This window comes from Tympanuchus pallidicinctus, unplaced genomic scaffold (genome assembly GCF_026119805.1).
Source record: "Tympanuchus pallidicinctus isolate F22 unplaced genomic scaffold, pur_lepc_1.0 scaffold31, whole genome shotgun sequence".
NCBI lineage: Eukaryota > Metazoa > Chordata > Aves > Galliformes > Phasianidae > Tympanuchus > Tympanuchus pallidicinctus.
Window position 1 is genome coordinate 3,887,487 of NW_026294749.1, and position 9,497 is coordinate 3,896,983.

The window sequence follows — 9,497 nt, forward strand, 5'->3', positions numbered from 1 at the left end:
TTTTGAAGAATAGTTGAAAGAGATGAGATAATGAGCTGCCTGGTTGGTAACACGACTGGCCTCTATAAGTGGAGGCTGACACCTGGGCTTTACATCACTGGTTACAGAAGGCAGGGAATTTCTTCCATAAACTTTTTGTGTGCGAGCCTGGAAAAGCATAAATGAAGGAGGACACAGAGATACCTTTTCAGGCAGCTTAGTGTTGATGGGCAACCTGCAGAACATTCACCTGTTGAGTGTTCCAGTGGTCTTTTTATTGAGAAATCCCATATCTATGAAAAAAATCATCTTCAATAGGCATAAAATGGAGCTGTTGGCTTTTGAGAAGTTGGCTGCCTGCTGGTTTTGAATAAATTGTGTATTTCGGTTTGATTTCCCCATGCCTGTGTTTATTCATTCTAAACCAAGCCTGTATTAGTTAAGGGACAAAAGAATAACACTGTGCTACACTGAAGGGAAGACATATCTATCTGTAGATGCATTTGGATGAGAAAGAAGGTGAGGGTACTCAAATGGAGGAAGCAGTGCTTGGTGAATAGAGATGGAGTGAATATTTTAATGCCCGTTACGTGGGTATAGAACAGATACTACCAAGTGTCTCTCCTAGACATCTGTATCGTGTTCATCCAAAAACAGCAAAAAATATTTAACATATTGGGCTATGCAGCTTCTCCATACTAATTCCTATCACTGCTTTTCACTGCTTCTCTGCAAAAAGTCCATAAAAAATCTGACTTTATTTTTTCCTGTATTTTTTAAATTACAGTCCTCATCAGCTGTGATCACAGGCAAAATGGTTCTCTGTCTCAATCCAATTTCTTAAATCATAATTTCTCAGCAGTTTCCTGGGCTTCTGAAAAAGAATACATAAAGATATTCCAAGCAGTTTACTGATGATTCTGTTGGCATAGCAGGGTGCCCTGTAAATTCCAGATTTTGAGGCAATCTTGGCCAGAAATATGCAAGAAATCCAGGCAGAGGTGGACACAGCCACAGATTGCTTTATAACTGTTCATGGTTCACTCTTAGAAGCGTTATTTTTCAAGTGAGAGCACAACCAATGCACCGTTTTTAAATTACTATTCTTTAGTATTCTTCACCCCACGTATCTGCTGCTAACCCATCCTTTTGCTAGTACAGGATGTGGCTACACTTCTGTGTTCCAGCACAGGCATCCCTTGACACTTTTAGGTTGGAAAGGCTTGGAGATGTGGTTCCTCACAGTGGAGTTCAGCACTCTTTGACAACGCCTGTATTTGACACTAAATCCGACTATTAACTCCCAGGCTTCTGGTATTCACTGTCAGTCAAAGGATCTAGATCCAGATGTTGGTTATGCATATAAAACACAATCTAAATTGTACTTGCAAGCTGCACTTTGAAGCCAGATTTCTCAGTCAAAATACCCACAGTGTTGTGCAATTATCACAAATAATACTGCAGTGCAGCCTTGCTAGATGCCATTATGTCAGTGTGTCAGTGAGTGGAAAGGAGATTTGTTACTATTTGTTCAAAAGGCCACCAAGCAGAGACCAGTACTTTTCCATAGGATGCACTGAAAGTAATGCCTCCTCCATATTTCCATGGAAACTACAACAGATACAAAGAACGCAAAAACACTGCTTAGCACCGCTGCTGAAACGCACCATCCACCGCCTCACTGTGCTCACATCCACTGGTTGGTCCCCACAAACACTCTGCAAGCATCAGTGAATGTCAGTGGGTGCCTTTTTTTCCCACGTGTTGGAATTCAGAGATACACCTTTGCTTCATACAGGCTTCCATATCAGACACCATTCTGTCAGGCTGCCCCTCTGCTGTCACCTGTTACACTGCAACAAAATGTAACAGAGCACTGTGGGAAGCTCCAACCTCTACTGCCACACCACCAACATCTGCCTCTGAGGTTGTTTCTTAGGGAGCATCCCTCACAGATTCCTTTCACAAAGCAGGTGAATTTGACAAGCACCCTTAATCTTGTTCTTGTGTACTACCAACAGGTTCTTCAAAACAGCCTTGAAGAGCCTACTTCAGAGGGAAACAGTTCCAACAAACAGCAAAATTGCAATACAATTGTGTTCAACTTCTGAAAAAGGCAAAACCTACATAAAGATAAAAAACATAGAAAACCTACTGTGGAAGAAACTAGGAGAGAGTACCTTTTTTTATATATCCAGTACATTTTTTATATCCAGTTTTCTAAGGGTACCACAGCCTCTCTCCACTTTGCTCCCTGTAACACTCCCTGGCTCAGCACCTGCAGGAGCTCCATATGTTCCCATCGTTCGGTGCAGAAACCCGCAGGACATGAGCGTGGGCTTCGCCTTGTGCCATTTCCAATGGTCACAATGGCTGTTGCTCACACTGACCTCTGGTGGGACTCCTTGAGTAAACCCTTGCCATTTACCTATGGCTGTAGATATACAGCACCTCTGTGAGGCTACCACTCAACCTCCACAACATCGGGCACTGTGAGGACGAACGTATTCAGTTACCTGACGTCTGATGGAAGGAGGACCGAGGCAAATACTGGTCTGATTTTTGGGTGGTAGAGCCAAGTGTTGGACCTGATGATCATTACAGATCCCATCCAACATGGGATATTCTATGATTCTTTGCTTCTAAAGCTTGTTCTCCAACAAAGAAGATGAATTTCCCCCGCTATATATAAAAGATTTACTATATCTAAATGCACCTCAAGTTCAGGTATTCTACAAATCTATTTCCTATATTAAAATAAAGTTCATCCTAAAACATCATCTGGATGAGACACTCTGTAGAGAACACCCCTATACTTAGATTATGCTCTTTCCACAGGAACAAAGTTCTCATCTAAAGCCAAGCTCACCTTCATACCTTCACTACCGTACCTACCAGACATCCATAAGGTGACCCCGAATTTCAAACACTTTTTTACCAAGCTCACTCTGGATTTACTGTCCAGATCAGGTAGAGCCATTGTTCCATTCGTACTCTTGAATGAAGACTTTTCATCAGGGCTGAACAAGAGCTTCCTTGTGGTCACTCTTCCTTAGAACGACCTTGTACACTCAGGAAATTGTAATTCAGTCACTCTTTATGGGAGATTTTACATTAATTTTGCAACACTCATAACGTCTATCTATTTTCTTTCCACAGAAGGCCTAAATTAAACAAAACTTTTTTTCCAATGAACTAGCATTGTAAATTTAAGCAAAGAGTTCCCAGTGTTTATAGAACACCCAAGCGCCGTGACAGAACAGGGAAGAGGTGATTTCATGACCTGACCCAAACTGCCTTACTAGCTCATTAATGCTAACATATAAATCCATTTCTATTCACAAGAAATTCATATATTTTTGTTCATAAAGACTATGCTTACAATGGAATCTCAAATGCCTAGATCAAGGGTTTTTTTTTCTTAAAAATTTCTTACAATGTGGTAAATTATGCAGTAATTACACACGCTCAGGAGCAATTGAAGATATTTTACTGAAGACATGGAAACCTGAAGGAACAGCTGAATTTTAAAAAATAGGGAGGCTCATGTATTTAGGAAGGCTGTGTGCACAGATAAATTAATGCAGTTTAAACGAATACTTAATTGATACAACCATTTAATAAACAAAAAGGTGAATTCAAATATGTAATCCTCCCATCAAAGTTTAAAGAAGTCTTCTAGGAACTGTCATCGTTGTCCTCCAAAATCCAGCAGTCCTCAGGAACACGTTCTAGTCCTCAATTCCAAGAGGCAGATGTAAATCTGTTTACTTAACCACGCGTGTATCCATTACAACGCCATCTATTACTTAGTCTAAGCAAAGAGCCAGAGCTATCAGTAAGCTATCTTGCAATTTATTCATATGAAGGCAAATACGAGTAATTCCACATGAGTCTGAAAATCTTTGAGGCCACATCAGTTTTGGAAAATTGGACTGTGATCCATAAGCTGCATCTAATTAATTCCAACGTGTTTTTACATAATTACACTAAATAATACAACTGTAATTAACACACAGTCTACACACTACATTTTATTACTGTTTTACAAACATTTGGAGGTTAAAAAAAAAAGCAGTAATTGTAGTAAGGAAAACCCCCTTGGAAGACAGTTATGTGCTGGCTTGCTTATAAAGAGGTCTTACAAAATATCTCAAAATCCTGGCAAATAAAACAAGTGAAATATGATTACTTTTGTTTCAGATAACAAAGTTGCACTCAAAACCCTCAAGCTGTTTCCCATCACTTTTAAACAATAAGAAAACAGTAACCTAATGTATAAACTAAACTAAAATAGTGCTGAATGAGACTCACTCCTATTGGGTAAGTGAATCAAGAATCTCTTATTTTGCAGAAGTATTTCTGCTTTGGCATGGCAAGAGAGAGATCCTGCCTTTTTGAGAAACGTTTACTCATTAATGAGCTCTTTCTAAAGAGGTTTTATTTGGTCCTTTCCTGATCACCTCCAGTGCCACCTTCCTCTCAGCAAGAGTCAGCAGCAGTTACATTTGCTGCTGTAACTCTGAAGTTGCTCAAGCGGCTTGGTTCAGCAACAGAGCAAGAGGAACGCCTCCCCAGGAGCACATAGCCTGAGTTTAAAACTCTGGGCATCCAAGAGTTCCACGGACTATTGCGTGATGCTCAAACTTCCCTCACAACTGAACTGCTAGCAGTGGGTGTTCCGCTATGCACCTGTCTGCCCCTCAGCACTGGCAAACGCGTTTTGAACAGTTCTGCTCATATGTACAGAGCTACGTTTTTTTCTTGATTAAAAGCTGTCTGAAGGCAGGGAGACTGAGAGCCCTGATGCATGGCCTTTGAAGAAATATGCTGATGGCTGACTACCATCAGAGGAGAAGCTGTGAGGTCTTGGTCTTCTCCTGGAATGTACTCAGATGCTGCAATCCTTCCATCTTTAGCAGATGAGAGAACAGTTTCACATCAGAGCCTTCTGGGGAAAGATCAAAGCCTGTCTTGTGGTTATCCTGTTTCGAAAAGGTCACCGTCTGCCTTCTGAAAAGACTAACGAATGGTGGGGGAAGTAGAGCCAAGGAATATTTCCTTTCCACATCTGGATATTAGTTCTTCAGTTTATGGTTTCTAAATTCAAATCCATGGACCTGAACACCTACTTTAGAGATGATGGCAAACCATCATTTATCTTCTCATTCTCACGTGTGTTATTTTCTCCTGCTAAAAGACTGCCCTCCGTGTTACCGTTGTGTAACTCAACACTACCTTTTGAAACAGAGAGGGCTTAAAGCTGGAAATACTGGCTTCATCTCTACTATTGGAAAAAACACACCAGTCGTTCTGACCAGGAGATTACTACTGGTGTCTGCTTAAGATTAGCACAGGATCACAGAATCATAAAATAGTTTGGGTTGGAAAGGACCTTTAAGATCATGCTGTTTGTACTCTAGGGTGTAGACATGGTTAGCACAGTTCTAGGCTCTTAACTATATTGGAAGAGAGAGCCTAGTATGAAAAGAGGGGAGAGGAGAGGAACAACCAAAACCAAATTCCCCTCTCTGCTGTATACCACTCTTTTAACAATGAAAAACTGATGGTGGAGCACAATTTAGTGAAGACATTACACTAGGAATAGAGTTAATGCACAGAATGCCTACATAGCTACAGGCATCCTCAGGTGCAACTGTAGTACAAAGTAACTCTTGATCTAGAAAACACTAAAGACTTTTGCTTTAATATATGTTTGTTACCTCCCAAGTATCCTTTCTTAACTTTAATTAAAATCTCAAGGAATAAAATACCCTCTGAGCACTCCAATTAGAGAACATGTAAGCATACATAATTATCTGTTGATGTTTAATGCCACAGAATGCTGACGTGCCTCTGCATGCCTTGCTTTCACCTGCAGCCTCGCTGGTTCCAGGCTACGACAGTAACTATTCATTAACTATTAAAAAATTATTTCACTTGTTCACAGCAATACCGCTTTCACAATGTGCCTCCTTCCAAATACAACACGTTTCTTCCTTCTTGGTATTTTGACATAGCTGAAGCAAGGAAAGTCAGTTTTATTTAAATATCAGTGGCATGTTTCAGAATGAGTACAAAGAATACGGAATAAAACAGGATAGCTAATTTCTTCTGGCCTAAATCTACCTGTGCTACTCTTACTTTCCTATGACATCAAGTCTGGCAACAGTTCCATGGGAACTCTGAGAGTTCTGCAATATCATGTCTCCACTTGAAAAAGATGAGGATTTTAGGGAGAAATACCTCCTACGAAACTATTCTAGCTGGGAAACAGAGGAGTGTACTTCTGAAGGCCATATGAGAAAACAGATACACGCCAGAAAGGTTCTATTTTTCACACAACACAAACTATTCTAACAAAGGACAGCACCTGCTCCTACAAACCTTACTTCATTTACATTGGTAGCACACTGTGTCTCTGACACAACAGAGGTATATGTAAACTTTGCACGCATGAAAACGCTCATTTGAAAGGCCCAGGAAAGAACATTCAGCCCAGGGTGCAAAGCTCTGTGCACCCCCGCTTCTGCCTGACAGGATATTCCTGAATTTTCTGCGGTACAGATTAATGGTTTAATTCTGAAGTTACACACAAGAGTACAGCAGCAATCTCCACCTTCATTCCAGCCTTCTGCAGCCTCCAAACTACTCACCTCACAGAGCCCTGCAGGCTTTGCTGCCAGCTCACGAGTCCAACACGCCTCAAGAATTACATCTTCCTATGCTGTGTAAACTTCCAGGTGAGGAGCTGCTATCACAGATGTATTCAACTGTAATTCATTAATTAAAACAATATCAGCTAAACGCTATCTACCACCAGCATTCAACAGTACACATCCACATTTGCAACCAATCTATAAACGCAGTGTTATAAACAGAAGAACTGACATTATGATGTGCTATGAATGTCCTGATTCGTTTATGATACAACAGTATAGCCTATCATCCACGCTTCACAACGGCTTTCTGTGCAGAGTGCTCCATCTTTGACAGATATTGCATCAGTAATGATTATAATGAGTACGATCAATGAATACTGCAGGTCTGTCAGAAATTGTTACTACGTTGTATGGGTTAAACAGAAATTGTTGGAAGGGATTCATCAGGCTTCTTCATGGATGCTTCTGGAGTGCCCAGAAAAGGCTGCAGATGCTGCCAGGCAGACCTGTGACAAACTGTATGAATGATTTGATTTTTTGTAAAACCAAAGTTACTTAGGAAGTATGATTCCCTAGAAGTAATGGTGATTTATTCTCATTATTCAGTCAGGAGAGAAAAAAAAAACAACCAGAAGAACAACCAAAAAAACCCAACTCAACAGACCTAATTCCTTACAAAATCAGTGTTCATCTTCCATTACTGAACGTGACACCCTGGCAACTGACCAAGGAAGCCCCATTTCTGCTATTTCAGCCATCAACACGTTGCAAACTGTTGCATTCTTCCTTGTGGAGAACAACAACATGGCACACATCCTCTCCACAGCTGATGCCATGGCTCAATTTAATGGAGCAGCACAGAGCTTTCAGAGACTGAACAAACAACTGTTTATCCCCAGCTGGGCAAACAACGTAACTGCGGCTAATTTGCCACCACAGAGAAATCCCAAGAGTTGATGTTTCGATGATTCAACACGTGAACAGCGTGCTCCTACAGCTGCCCTCCCACAAGCCTCAAAGACCTTACCAGCCCCAAGCCGCACGTCACCTTCACCGCTCCTCCTCCCAGCCTGCCGGCTGCTGCAGCCCTCAGCCTCCACACAGCGGCAGCCATTTCGCGCCCCGCTCCGAACCTCACACTTCACCATGAATGTGGCGGAGGGTGCCCCCTATCGGAGCCGCGGCGCCATGGCGGCCCTGAACCCGTCCTACCTGCCCGCTGTGCCCTGCAGAGCAAGCCGCCCCTCGGCGCGGCCACCATGTTGTGGGCAGCCATCCTGAACCGAAGTCCGCCATGTTGTGGGCAGCCACCCTGAGCCTACGTCCGCCATGTTGCGAGCGGGGTGTGAGCCCGTGTCCCCTTTGTGGCCTGTTTCTTGACAACAGTCCATCGTTGCCATCATGAAGCTTCTCTTGAAGAGTCTTGTACTCTTCCTCAGCTTTCTTTTGTTGCCAGCCCTTGCTGCCCCTCAGCATTGCTGATTCGATTTTTATCTGAAACACTGCTCAGTGCACACGTGGACATGGTTAGTGGGCTGGTGGTTGGACTGGATGATCTTAGAGGTCTTTTCCAACCTGAATGGCTCTATAATATCATGTTCCCTACTCTTCATGTACTTGGAACCATCAAGATTTACTTCCCTGAATTGTTACTTGGTTCCTAGATTTATTCTGAAGTCCTTGTTTTTAGCACCACTGAAACATTTCTTCTTGGTACAACACTAACCATAATCAACGCAGTGAAATTTACTCAATTCTGTCACCCCAAAGTGGAATGTTTCCAGATATGGAGCTACAGGACATCTTACAACACCACCTTGTCGTGGCACACTGATAGATTGTCTCTGACAGAAGGCTAGAAGTACTGTTGAGCAATATCATAAGCAGAAAGCCTCAATTTGTAGCCTATAAATACAACTATTTCCTAGTAAAATCTGTCTAATAATTTGCTTTTTTGATGAGACAGAAACTTGTATGTCATCCATCTGAATAAAGTAACAGTGTTTCACTCATTGCAGTGCCGTGCTTTCAGGGGTTTGCTCTTTTCTCCTATCATTAAGAGATTATAACCTAACCAAACAGTTTGAAGAAGATACGGAGCTTAAAGGATTTGATGTAAGGTGCACTGCAGACACTTTACATTTTACTGGTGTTGCTGATTATCTAGACTGAAATACATCCAATAACTAAATATCTTACTCCTTTCTGTATTTCACACAACATAATTTTTATGAGCAAAAATATTTCAGTTATAAGTTTCACTATTGGTACTCAAGCATGGTGTTTATATATTTATGACTGCTTTTCTTTTCCTGAAAGACAATTAGGGAAAAGTCAAAGAAACAATAATTTTTAAGTAGAAATAATTTTCTTTTGCATTATTGCAATTAAGCTGCACAGCTAAGACTGTGATTCCCACACTGTATAGTAGATTCTGAGAAATGTTGCAGAGGCATCATGTATATTCTAGGCTGCGCTAAATCTTCAAACAAAATGACAAGAAAGAAAAAGAACAGAGTTCTGTGTGTTAGAAAACCATTATCAAACAGTTTGGAGTTGACTTGGGAAAGACCCACTTTTTTTCCGTATCAGATTTTTTCTTCCTAATCCTTCAAAACTACAGTGTTTACAGTGGGCAAATTTCATCAGCAATGTTTCATTTTACAGACTTTTAATTGTTTGTGGGTATGTCTATAACCCTTATAGGTTTACTGTGAGGATGCTTTCAAATTTGCTAGATCGAACCTTTAAAGTACTACCAAAGTAGAAAATAAATAGAAAGCAAGGAAGATTTCTTACCTTCTTCAAATAAAAAATACATATATACTTTAGTGTTAAAAATAACAACAACATTAA